Here is a 13,775-nt window from a genome sequence, read left to right as displayed (position 1 = left end):
TCCTCAACTCTCCCCTTCCCTGCCTGCTGCCCACCCTTCTTTTTCTCCCTATACCCCCAATCAATACTCCTTGCTCTTCCTGGTAATTCCATCACCAGGCATTTGGCCTAATTTCGGGTGCATGACTTACCAAGCACGGCAGATGGAAGGCATCAGAATCCCCAAATGAAGAGCTGGCTTGGGACTTGGCCTGAGTCAGACTGGTGATGCTCGAAGCATAGGAACAGCCACAGTGCATAAGTTTCCGACTCCCCTTGCCGTGCCGCGTGGTCCTTTCGGGCAGGGGTGGGTCAGCTCTGTTCGTGCTATATCCCCAGCTCTAAGCACTGTGCCTAGGGGACACTTTATCAGCTGTGTTGTTGCATTAACCGTGTCCGGTCCTGTCTGGGGCTCCTGTTGCCTTAGAGACTTGCCCCAAAGAAACCTCTTGTGGTTGCCAGAGCCATCCATCCAGGTGTGTGTCCACCTGAATTCCTCCCTTTTAAGTAATCCTTCCCATTAAACAATTAGACATGCGTAAAGGACCTCATAGTATGTTGCACGTCTGGGCCCATCATCTCAGGGGATCATGGGATCATCTCAATTGTGCCAAGTAGACAGAGAAGGGTCCACATTCCCCACGGTGCAGATGGGTGGGGGAAGGACCCAGAACTCCTGTCTCCTGGCCCGGAAGTCTGCTTGCTACCCCCCACGCATGTACCCCACGCCGTCTTCCCCACATTTCTGCTTCCTTTCCCACCAGGGAGGGAATCCACTCTCCTTCCCTCTGTCCTGATCAGCCCCTTGGGTTTCAGCCCAGCTCTTCATCTGGTCCTGCATCTCAACCAGAACTCTTGCTTCCCTTACCATGGCTGTTCACATCCTACAAATGTTGACCGGCGCCCTCTCAGTCTCAGCCCGGGTTCCCATTTCTGTTCTCGCATCCCTCTCACCGTGGCCATCTTGTGGCTCCCACCCTGAGAATTGGCTCTGCCCTTAACAACACCCTCACCCCCTCCCTTTAACAATGGTTTAGTGGTCATTTTCCAGCACCCTCTTAGCTTCTTTAGAGATATCTAAAAAGAATACACCTCCTCTACTATTTCAAACATTATCCCCTCTGCTCAGTGTGTTAGGGTTTGCATTTCAAAGCCCTAAATAAAATTGCTTTACTTCCCTTCATAGTTGATGTCCCCCCAATCCCTCCCCACCCCCCACCCTGGACTGGTTAGGAACAAAACAGCAGGAAAGGAAGAGGTGTGAGGTTCCCTTAACAGTGCTCATTGTGTCTTTCACTTTCCTTTCTCTTCTCCCTACATCCAGCAGAAGGGAGCTGAGAGCCAAGGGTGAGGAGACAGGTGTGGGGCGTAGTTGCAGGAAGGTCAAGGATGCTCTGGGCAGGTGAGTGCACGGTGGGGGCAAGGTGCTCCCAGTGGAAATCTAGAGTGACCGCTCTGTGGGGCTGCTTTGTCCTGGGGTGGTTTGCTGAAAACTTTCCCTTCTCAGTTGTGAAGGAGATCAGAATGTGCCTCCCACAAAATATACCACTTGGGCATAAAGATTATTTTGAGCTGGAGGCAATTTGAGAATCCAAAGATGCAGAAAGAAACCTTCTTGGAGCTTCCCTTATCTGGCTAAAAGCAATAAAATCTGGGAAAGAAGTCTGCGATAAATTCCTTCTTCAGGCCAGGCCTACTCCCAGAGGAGAACTGAATATAATCTACCCAAATCCTTCCTTCAGGGTGTTTTAAGGCCCTGAAGGAACGGAAGTTCACTCATCATTGTAAAGAAAAATACAATCACAAACTTTATCTCTTGAGTGTCCTCCTAAAAACCCATTTAGTTTTTCCTAAACCCCATAAAAGCCTTTTCTTCCCCACTCTTTCTCCTACTAAGTTAGGTGCATAATCTTCTAACTTCAATGATTTAATGTACCAGTTACTTCTTTTGTTGGTTCCCAGGTGTGTACGAATAAACCTTTTGTTCCCATCAGTCTGTCTTTCATCAGTTTAATTCACCGACCCCAGACACAGAAACTAAGTGGGGAGAGGAAGTTTTTCCTCCCCAACAGTTGCACATCAGATGTGGAGAGTATCCAGCAGCTTGGATACTGGTCCCTGATGTCAGATGTTTGGTCTGCAGTGGGAGTCCTTTCCTGGGCCCCCACCTTGTAGAGGCAACCAAGTCACTTTCTATGGACTCCTGCAGACGATTTTGACTTAGAAAAACACAATTTTTCTCTGCTTGTTATCTCAGCACCCACCCACCCCCCCCATGAATATATTTAGCCTTCATCTTAAGAGGTTTACAGAGGTCAATTTTATACATATATGTGTGTATATATTTACATACACACACACACACACACACACATATATATACAAATTTTTTTAACTTTCTGCTTTATAATCTTTACACACAACAACCCACACTCATACACATTATTTTTCACAGCATCCCTGAACTGGAAGTGCAGCTATTAAAATTTGAGGTCTCCTACAAGCAAGAGTTTGTCATCAAATTCCAGTCTGATTGTTTTTGGTTCATCACTTGCTTCGTTCCCATTAAACGCCTGTCGGGCTACAAGTCACATAAGCACAGTTAAAAAAAAAAAAGAATATCACACTTTCCAGGGGAGGTGATGAGCTGGCCCACCATAGTGGAGTGGGTGGTGGCCCCGGGGATGGTAAGACGCTGGAGCAGTGGGCATTCTCTGGAAATCTGTCCTCTATTGCCATTGATCTGGCCTTTGGTTCAAGAAAGATACCATTCCATTGCAAATCGGGGCCAGAACTGTTTCATGAGATTACTCCGGGATTATTTACCTAACAAATTCCCTTAAACGGAAATCCCTTTAGCACACCTGACTTCTCAAACATCCCTGGGGCAGTCCTCTTTGGTCCTTTATCTTTTTGGTGACCTGTTACTACAGGCAGTGGAAGCTCTGGCACTCTTGGGCAATGTGGCCACATCGGGGCACCAGCCAGGATTTTCAGGTAGGGCTGAGACCCGTTTGACAGAAGATAGGGCTGAAGCCACACTTGAGGATAGAGAATTCTGAGCGTGATTCTGATCTGTCAGCTCAGCCTGCTCAGAAATCCACCCTCCTAGAAGAGCCCATTCCTGGGATTCCAGGCCATGAATACTGATGGCCTGTCATCCTGCTGGTTTGTGCAAACAAAAGGTCTCCCCTAGGCGGGACTGAAACCAGCGTGAGAATAAGTGATAGGGAGACACGAAGTGATGGATTTTGGCCAGCGGCCCCCAGAGAGGGCTGTGAAACGAGAAAGGAAAACAGAAATTACACAAAGCAACCTGGAGGTTTTCCTGGCGAGCAGCCAGAGGTGTTAACAGTGAGAGTTCTCCACTAGGAACGGCTCTGGGCATGGAGGCCAGAATGGGGCTCTGCCTTTCAGGAGCAGGCAGGGAGGAGGCAGGAGCGTTGGGCAGAACAGCTGGTGGGCTGGGGGATAACTGCCGTCACAGCCAGGCTGGGGTTCATAAAACTTTAATAGCTGCTTCGCAGAGCCTAATCCCATAACCCTAGCAGGCTTCTCCCCCGCCCTCTTTTAAGTCAATAGACTTTCTGCAAGAAAGAAGCCAAGGAGGGACCTGTTTCTCCCTTGCCCTAGAGAGGGGGGTCTGCGCCTGCTCAGAGGCTCCGGGGTGGGCCCTGCAGGCAGTGGCTCCGCCTCAGGGCACCAAGCCCCGCCCCTTCCCTCCGCCTGAGGGCGGGGCCTCGAGGCAGAAAGAGGCAGAAAAGTAGAGTGGCTGTAGTTACAACATTTTTGAGTGCCTCTGGCGGGCACAGGAAGGGACTGTGATCCGGCTTCACTATACCTTTCCTGCAGCCACCACTGCCCCAGCAGCTGCCGCTTGGACGTTTGGCCCCAATGGCCTGGTCGTTCAGAGCCTGAGCTGAAGGGGGAGGACATGGAAGGTGTCTTGGGTGGCGAAGATGGCTTCTTTGGTGCTTACGTAGGTGCCTCTTGGTGACCACAGGAACTATTGGAGAAGCAGTTGATGAAGGCTAGAAGTCCTGCATTATCAGGCTAGAGAAGAGACCGAGGAATGGCTACAAGGCCAGCCCAGCTCTCTGGCTACAGGGCCTGGGAAGTGTGGTGATATAATTTTGAGATAGAGAAATCAACTCCGGCTTTACTACCAAGGAAAGATCCACTGCAGGCCTTCAGATTAGTAACCAGGCCAACCCAGGGAGGCAGTATCTTAATTGTGAAGGCTTCTAGTGCAGAAAAGTGCAGGTCAAGCTCTGGAGGCCCAGAGTCCCTGGGGTTTCCGATCTGAATGCATCTCCTTCCCCATTTTCACCCACCCATATTCTCTGCCTCCTGTGAGGTTCTACGGGCTCTCCCTCTCCAACCAGAGATTTTAGATTCTCTGTCCAGAAAAATAAAAACTTTCCCCTATGGGCTCTTCCCCACCTCTCCCTACAGAAATCCCCCCTATTCCCCCAGGCCAGTTCAGCCTTCTTCCCTTAGTGGTCAAGGATTCTTCCACCTGGTTTTCATCTCTCTTTGAAGAAAGGTTCTCACAGGGGAGGTAAAATGTTACCTCTACCCATTTAGGTTTTCAGCTGGGACTCTAAAGAAAAGACACCTATTAATAAGAGAGAAGAGTTTATTAACATGTGCAGCGCACATCATGCGGGAGAAACCTAAATTAAAGAGTAATTCAAAGTTATGGCATAGAACTCCCAGCATCTTCAACAAAGAACAATACATCTATACAGAAATGACAGAACAAAAGAAAGGGATTTCAGGCTTCCAAGGGCAGTGGATTGTGGGAAAGGAAAACATGTAGGAGAGAACTAATGGAGTACAATTTGTTTGCAGATTCCTCTGGTGCCTTCTCTGGGCTGATAAGAGTCTGTCTGCAGTAAAAGGAAAATGTATACCCTTAGGCAAAGAGGAGGAAAAGTAGAGAGAACTTTCCTATATTTGCTGCTGCTTCGTTGCCTTCCATTCAAAGTGGCATATTTTGGGGTGGCATAATTCTGCTACCCTACATTCTATTGCAGACTTAAACTTTTACTGGCCATCTCAGCCAGACTGGTCTGACCTCTGACCCTTTTTTCAGGCTTTGCTCTCTGTCTAGGTAAGCTGGTGAAGGATCTCTTGCTAGAGCAATGTGTTGTGTTTTTCAGGTAATGTGGTTGCAGGTGATAATGAAATGCAGTAATGGGAGCGATGTCGGTGCTCTGGGACAGACTTGAGTAGGAGTGTGGGGGGAGACGTCTCTTCTGTGGAGTTTTGTTCACTCCACTTGGGGGGCACCTGCCTCCCTCATGAGAGGTCTAGCCCCGGCTGCCTTTTTATCTGACCCAGTCCCCTTAGGTTTTAAGGGGTGAAGTTTGGTTCCTACAGTCCTCCATTTATGCAGACCTCTGTAGTTATGAGTTATCATGAGCGTGTTCCATCCCTTTCGCCTTAATTCTGCAAGCCGGAAGCTGAGCCCCCTCAAAGTGAAGGGGCTTGCCCTTCATTAAATCAGTGGCCATTCTTGGCATAGCATCTTCCACTTTTAGATTCAGACTGGAATTTCTTCTGCAAGCACAAGGCAGACTCGTCTCATTGTCAAGTCTAATAAATAAATCACAGCTCGAGCCACGGGACCCAAATGTAAAATGCAATGTCTGGCACCACTGGAGATAAAATAAATTACCTGTAATCTGGTAATCAGGTCATCTTGATTCTCCACTCTGTTCTGGTGACTTCAGTGACTGATTTTGCTAAACTCAGATGAAGCAGAAGGACATTCAGGTTCAGGGCTTCGAGTTGAAACCAACGTGGTTGAGCCAACAGATGAGATAATAAAACCCTTTGCAAAAGGAGACAAAGAGAAGAGCCATGATTCTTGGCTTCCCAAGGGCTTATGTGGAGTACTTCCTGAGGCTTAATTCTGCTTCTCACCTTCAGATTTTGAGAGACATTATTGTATCTGTGTAACTAACACTACTTTTTTGTTTAGGGAAGTTTAAGTGGCTTTGCAAACAATCTTTGATTTTATTTGAAAGTGAACTGCCCCACAAAGATTGCATGGGGCCTGGAGTTCTAGTATGAGGGCCATGCCTTTAGTTTGAGAAGATGGAGATCTGACTGAAGTGAAATATTATTATAAAAGGATTAAGACCATAATCAGCCCATGGCATTCTAGCCCATGGGGTGCTGTCCTATAGAATGTGGAGGAAAAACAGAAGTAGGATGCGGGGCACCTGTGGAACTGAAAAACTTTATATTAGTCAGACACATTCAAAAAGTTTGTTTATTTTGAGAGAGAGAGCACTCAAGCAACTGGGGAGCTCATAGACAGAGAGGGAAGAGAGAGAGAATCCCAAGCAGGCTCTGCACTGTTATCTCAGAGCCTGATGCAGGGCTTGAACTCATGAACCATGAGATCAAGAGTCAGATGCTTAACTGACTGAGCCACCCAGCTGTCCCAGTCAGCCACATTTAAAAAGTAAAAAGAGGGGTGCCTGGGTGACTCAGTTGGTTAAGCATCCAACTCTTGGTTTCAGCTCAGGTCATGATCTTGCAGTTCATGGATCCGAGCCCTGTGTTGGGCTCTACTCTGACAATGCAGAGTCTGCTTGGAATTCTCTCTCTCTCTCTCTCTCTCCCTCTCTCTGCCCCTCCCCTGCTCATGCTCTCTCCCTAAATAAATAAATAAACTTAATTTTTTTTTTAATTAAAAAGAGACAGGTAAAGTTAGTTCTAATATGTTTTATTGAATACAAGATATCAAAAATATTATAATTTTAATATGCAGTCAGTATAAAAATATAAGTAGGATATCTTCCATTCCTTTTTTGGGGTCCTAAGTCTTTGAAATCTGGTGTGTATTTGACACTTACAGCACATGTCAATTCCAACCAGTCACATCTCAAGTGTTTAGTAGCCACATGTGGTCAGAGGCTGCCAGACTGGACAGGGCAGATTGGGAATGTCCACTAATCAGAACTTCAGAAGGGTAGGGCAGGTGCATTTGGATGGGAAGAGAAGCAGGTAGGAAAGGCCTCAGTGAAATAGTGGCTGAGAAAGGATGCCTCTTTTTTTGTATATACTTTTTTTAAATGTTTACTTATTTTTGAGAGACGGAGCGAGTGGGGGAGGGGCAGAGAGAGAGGGAGACACAGAATCTGAAGCAGGCTCCAGGCGCTGAGCCATCAGCACAGAACCCAGTGTAGGGCTCCAACTCATGAACCGCGAGATCATGACCTGAGCCGAAGTCAGACACTCAGATGCCCATAAGCCATGTTTATTCTAAAGAAGGAGCACCTTAGGGCAGGAGTACAGAATGAAGAGGGCGTTGTTCTGTGGGCTGGACCTGCAGCACATCCTCGTGTTCTCTTCTTTCACCAGAGCATCTCCTGCCCTGCACTTTGAAGGAGAAACACAGCTAGAAATCATGAGGAAATGGGGGTTGCAGGTGGGAGTTTCTCTGGGTGGATGTCTATCATCCCCAGTAAATGCGAAAGGTGGGAGATAGGAGAGGATATTGAAAGCCGGAGAGGAAGACTTGAAAAGCGGGGAATGTGGCTAAGTATCTAGCAAACATCCTAAAAAATAGGCTGCAGAGCTGGGATGGCTGGAGGACTGTAGGTTAAGGACACAATAAATAATGCAAGAGGATTTCCCCACATGGCGGGAGGGGTTGAGAGCCAACATACAGCTGTATGTAGAGTCTACCAAAGAGCTCACACTCACTGTGGTTCGGAACTTTTGCTCAAATGCTCTCGGAAAAGCCGGGTTCTTAGCAAGAAAAGGCACAAGGCTATGCAGAAATATGCCCCTGGGGTCAGCCAGTGTGTTCACAAGTGTGTAAAAAGGTTTACCAACTGTAGGTGTTAGAGAACAGGACAGTCACACTTCACCAAGAGGCTACCGAGCTGTAGGAGCCCAGACTGCAATAGTTACAGGAATGAAGCAAAACACCGTAGTGGAGGAATCAGGGACCTTCAAATAATCCTGGGATGCCTTCTGCTGCAAGGAAAAAACTTGTAGCTGAAGACTAACTGGCTTATTCGTTAAGGATATTTATGTTTTCTTAACAAAAAGTCTGAAGGTAGGCAGTTCTAGGACTGGTTCTGCAGCTTAATGACATGGTCATGGACTTAGGCTCTTTTGAGCCCTCTTTGTCACGTCCGCTCTCTTAGACGTTTCATCCTTTGGCTTGCTGCCTCATGAGCTCAAGATGGCTGCTACAGTTCCAGCATGGCATACAAATTCAAAAGCAGGAAGCAGAGGGTAAAAGGTGTTCTTCTCAACATGCCCTTTTAATCTAAGTGTTGAGAAGCTTCCCAGGAAACACCCCTTTATCTGTCATTGACCAGAACTGGGTCACATGTGTGTGGATCATTTCTAGGAAGGTTGGGAAAGTAAGGTTTGCAATCTCTAGGGAGGGAGATACACAAGGGAAAGGGTATTGGAAACGGTTTTTGGATAGCTAACTACAGTGACACCTCAGGTCCTAAGACATCGTGTTGTAGAAGGAAGAGCAGATTATGAGCCAGGAGCCACCAGCTTGCTATGTGACCTTGTCCATGTCACTTAGTCTGTCTGAACCTACAACCTTATCTCCAGGGTGAGGAACTGGATTCATTAGATGGTCTTTTTCTGCTATAACACTCCTGATTTTATTAAAACTCATTGAGAGTGTTGAGCTGTCCAGGGGTAATGCAATTAATTTAATGAGATCCATTTGGTAAAAAAACAGCTGTGGCTCTTCTCCTTCGTATGGTCAGGGGACGTTTGTTGGCTGGATAAACTCTCCTGCTTGCAGATTTTGATGGAAGTTTAATTACACCAACATCTTGGTGTTCTTGGTCTCTGAATGTCTGTTCCCAGTAAGAATGTCAGACCCTGTATATGTGCTAAAACAAAGAGACTTCTCTCGGTCTTGACTGACCTTTGCCCTGCCCAGGTTGGGTCAGCCCTAGGCAGAGCTGCGAAGGAGATGAGGTAGCCCCTCTGAGGCCCCTGCACATCTTACCCTCCCCCCTGGCATTCATTACTCTCTTGAGTTTGGGTTCACCCAACTCGTCTAGATGTGAGCTTTGTCTACATCCTTTGCATCACAAAACTACTCAGCTCCCTCCCGTTTCTCTAAGCTTTGCTTCAAGGGAGCCACTATAATGCTATGCCAAAGTATGAATGGATGCTGAGGGAATAAGTCTCCCCTACACACAGGTCAGGTATGGTGTTTAGTTTATGGCTCCCTTAGGCACAGCTGGGGCAGAGGAAAGTAGGTGAGTCAAAACCCTTCTCAGTTGGAAGGAACAGGGTCCACTCAGAGAAGATGCACACAGAGGGGCATTATTCTACCATCATGGGCGAGCCAATGGGAACCAGGGGCAGCAGGTGCAGTCAGGTTCTCACAAGGGATTGGGACGGGAGAAACCTGAGCAGCACTAGGGCAGTTCTGTCTCCTGCTTTATTCTTCTCCTTCTGTGGTTAAGAACACATGATTAAACTGGTCATCCCACAGTTCCAAAGTTGGCTTGTCCTCAGGTCAAGCAACAGTGAAAACTGACAGGCATCTCTGGATCTTAAATCTAAATTCCCAGGAGGAAGAGTATGATTGGCTCAGCAGGAGTCAGGTGTGCTCCCTGGTCCAGCTACTATGGCGCCATAGAGGGGGTCACAGAAGAAGGTCATCACAGCACAAACCTGCATGCAGGAAATTTCCCCTCTAAGTGGGGCCGTACTCCTCAGAGAAGGGAGGATGTGCGCCGGGTGAATACTCCAAGGGCTGGTGCTTTGTTGTTAGTTTTTGTTCTTAACGAGCAAGTGGATTTTCCACATTGTTTGACGTAGAGTAGTGAAAACCCCAGAGAACACGTGACCTTGAAAGTGTTGTTCAGTGGATCCACCATATCTATGAGTATCATCTTGTTTGTTTCAGTTATCTATCAAACGCTTATATGTAGCATTTTCTACATGCCAAACACTGTAATGGTCTAAGTGGTTTACATATTTAAAAAATTTTTTTTTCAACGTTTTTTATTTATTTTTGGGACAGAGAGAGAGCATGAACGGGGAAGGGGCAGAGAGAGAGGGAGACACAGAATGGGAAGCAGGCTCCAGGCTCTGAGCCATCAGCCCAGAGCCCGACGCGGGGCTCGAACTCACGGACCGCGAGATCGTGACCTGGCTGAAGTCGGACACTTAACCGACTGCGCCACCCAGGCGCCCCAACATATTTTAATTTACCTAATCCTCATAAGGATTCTATGAGTTGGCTGTTATTATTATTATTATTATTATTATTACTATTATTATCCCCATTTTACAGATGAGGAAACTGAGGCATAGAACAGTTAAGTGACTTGCCTCAAGTCACACAGCTAGTACGTGGGAGAGCTGGAATCCCAGCCCAAGTACCTGGCTCTGTTATCCCTGCTCTGAACTCTTATGTTACGCTGGCCTTGGCTACATTATGCAATTTCTCTGTGCCTCAGTTTCCTCATCGGTAAAATGGGTTTAAGGACATGTTTCCTCAGTTGTTGTGAGGACTAAAATGAGGTGGCACATGTAAAGCCCCAACCCCCTATATCAGTGTTCTCCAGAGACACAGAATCACTAAGATGTGTGTGTACATTTACACAGAGGGATTTATCTTCAAGAAGTGACTCACAAAGTTATGGAGGCTGGCAAACCTGAAATCTGCAGGGTGGGTCTGCAGGCTAGAGACTCAGAGAAGGGCCAAGGTCATCTGCTGGCAGAATTCTTTCCAGCTCAGGGGAGGTCTGTCTTTTGTTCTATTCAGGCCTTCAACTCACTGGATGAGACCCATCTATATTATGAAGGCACTCTGCTTTACTTGAAGCCCATTGATTTAAATGCCGATCTCATCTGAAAACACTCTCACAGAAACATCTAGGATAGTGTTGGACCAAACATCTGGGCACCTTGGTTTAATCAGCTTGGAACCTGAAAGAAAACATCACATCCTCCAGTCATACCTGGGAGGAGCCCATATGTGAGGACTCTGATCTTTTCCTTCCTTCTCAGATCTGGAGCCCTCTGAAAACCATCTCTGAGGCTGGGGGTGGCTCAGCCTGCCTGCTGACGTCCTCAGTTCCCAGTTTTGCCTCTTGCTTCATGGGGCACTTCCTCAGGCAGCTGCACCACCAGAGAGACCTCCCTCAGCCGCAGAACTCTGGAGCCCTCGGCTCTGTGCTCCAGTACAGCTCACGGGAGCTGGTAATGACTTCCTAAAGCAGTCCATCACGCGTGTGGCACAATTACCCCGGTGGTAATAACCACGCTGACAGAAAGAATGGTTAGCTAGCTTGCAAACCCGGCAGCAGGCTTGGCTTATGTAAATAGACCACGATTTAACAAGAAAAGGCATCTCAGGTGTTAGATTGCCCAACACCTGCCTCAGCATGCCTGTTATTATTATTATTAGATTTTAATAACGCTGCATATTCTTAAGGTCTCCATTATACCTAGCCGTGTTGCTTCAGCTTTGCTGTAACGTTCACGTAAAACAAACTCTGACACAACTTCAGAATTCCAGGAGCCACAAATACATTCAATGTCACAAATATATTCACCGTGTAGTAGAGGGGTAACTTCTCAGGTCCTTGTTCCTCAAACCTTGCACATTCCAAAGGAAGGGCTGTCTTCAGAAGGACTGGCCCTTGACCGGCTCCTGAGAGTGACCCTGAGCCCTTGGAGTCTCCTGTGTAAGAAGAGTGTTTCTGTACAGCTGAGGCCCGGGGCACATTGTGTTGTTCGACCTGGGGTGGGGTGCTGGACCCTTAGTAGCTCACGTTGCTCACACGGTCCTACCCAACTGAGCTGATCCTCAATAGAAATCCTGGGTGACAAGGCTCTGGTGGGATTTGCTGGTTGACAATACGTCACATGTGTTGTCACACATGGTTGCTGGGAGAATTAGCCTGTCCCCATGCAACTTCATTGGGAGGGAGCCCCTCAAATCTTGCAAACTCCACTCTTGTGGAGTTTGGCCACACACCTTCTCTCTTGGCTGATTTGATCTGTATCTTTTCTTTTCTTTTCTTTTTTTCTTTAAAAAGAATTTTTTTTTTTTTTACATTTATTTATTTTTGAGAGACAGAGAGAGCACAAGTGGGGAGGGGCAGAGAGAGGAGGAGACAGAATCCAAAGCAGGCTCCAGGCGCTGAGCTGTCAGCACAGAGCCCGATGCGGGGCTTGAACTCACACACCGTGAAATCATGACCTGAGCCAAAGTTGGACGCCCAACCGACTGAGCCCCCCAGGTGCCCCTTGATCTGTATCTTTTCACTGTAATAAACGATAACTGTGAGTGTGACAGCTTTTCTGAGTCCTGTGAGTCCTTCTAGTGGATTATCGATCTGGAGGTTGGTCTTGGGGACCCTCCAACCCAGTTGTTTGAGGACTCTGTGGTGGGGAGCAGTGGTGGAGAAGTATGGGGAATGTTGACAGCAGGAAATTAATAATGAAAGGACTGGAAGTGGGCCACGGGGGGCTCGTTAGGTGGGCAACTAAGAAGGTCTCTTATTTCCACCTCAGACGTTTTACATACATGCCCCATTTATCCACCCAAACCACAAAAATCAGCGGGGTAGGTCTTCCTTCTATCTCTTAACCCCCATGGTGCCTAGCACACTGTCTTGCAATGCAGATGGCACCCTGGCCAGATCCCCTGCAGCAGATGACATGAGTGTACCCATTGTCCAGCTGGCTGTGCGTTTTGGCGGCTAAGTGGCCACAGCCGCTCCTAGGAGAACTGCCTTTGGCTGAATGGGCTCTGCTCCTCCACCCCACCCCAATGGCCACCAGTGACTAGCTGACATGGGGGCACAAAGGTTGTCCACTTTTTCTCAAGGTGGGATTAACTCCATGTGCAATTCATGCTCCAGAGAGCTCTGTGGGGCTGGGTGGAAGCTGGTCTCTACCTGGACCATGTGTTTGCTGGGCATTCTTCCTCAGCCTTGATCTGCTTCCCATACTCCCCCTATTCCTAGGGCATCATCCCCCCCCCCCCAATCACTTGCTGAAGAATCCCTGTCTCAGGGGTTGATTTGAGGGAACCAAGTCAATTCAGTGATGGCCCAATCATCATGGCTGTTTGAACCCCCACAATCATACTTTGACAAAATGCCAACGGCACTAACCAACTCAGCGTGTCTCACAACGTCCTTGTTTCTGTAAAGGAATTTCTCAGTCATTTAAAGCTCTATCTTAGGGGCGCCTGGGTGGCTTAGTCAGTTAGACTTCCAACTTCGGCTCACGTCACGATCTCACAGTTCGTGAGTTCGAGCCCTGTGTTGGGCTCTGTGCTGATAGCTCAGAGCCTGGAGCCTGCTTTGGATTCTGTCTCTTTCTCTGCCCCTCCCTTGCTCGCTCGCTCTCTTTCTCTCTCTCAAAATAAATAAACATTAAAAAAATTTTTTTTAAAGCTCTTAGTTTTGGGCCCATGAATTAAAGTGGAGAAGATGTAAACCTTTTATGGTCCACTTGTTAGTAGCTCTGGGAGACAGAAGGTGAAGCAATTGTTGAAAAGGAGGCTTGTGGGGCACCTGGGTGGCTCAGTCGGTTAAGTGTCCGACCTCGGCTCAGGTAATGATCTCATAGTTTGTGAGTTTGAACTCCACATCAGGCTCTGCACTGACAGTTTGGAACCTGCCTGGGATTCTCTCTCTCCCTCTTTCTACCCCCTCCCCCACTCGTTTTCTCTTTCTCTCTCTCTCTCTCTCCAAAAAAAAAAGGAGGTTTGCTTTTAGCCACAAGCCTGTCATTCATATTCTTCCTCCTTCCCACAGT

This window comes from Puma concolor, chromosome D3, assembly GCF_028749965.1.
Source record: "Puma concolor isolate L17-30 chromosome D3, mPumCon1.1.hap2, whole genome shotgun sequence".
Taxonomy (NCBI): Eukaryota; Metazoa; Chordata; class Mammalia; order Carnivora; family Felidae; genus Puma; species Puma concolor.
Note: the sequence above shows the minus strand (reverse complement) of the source record.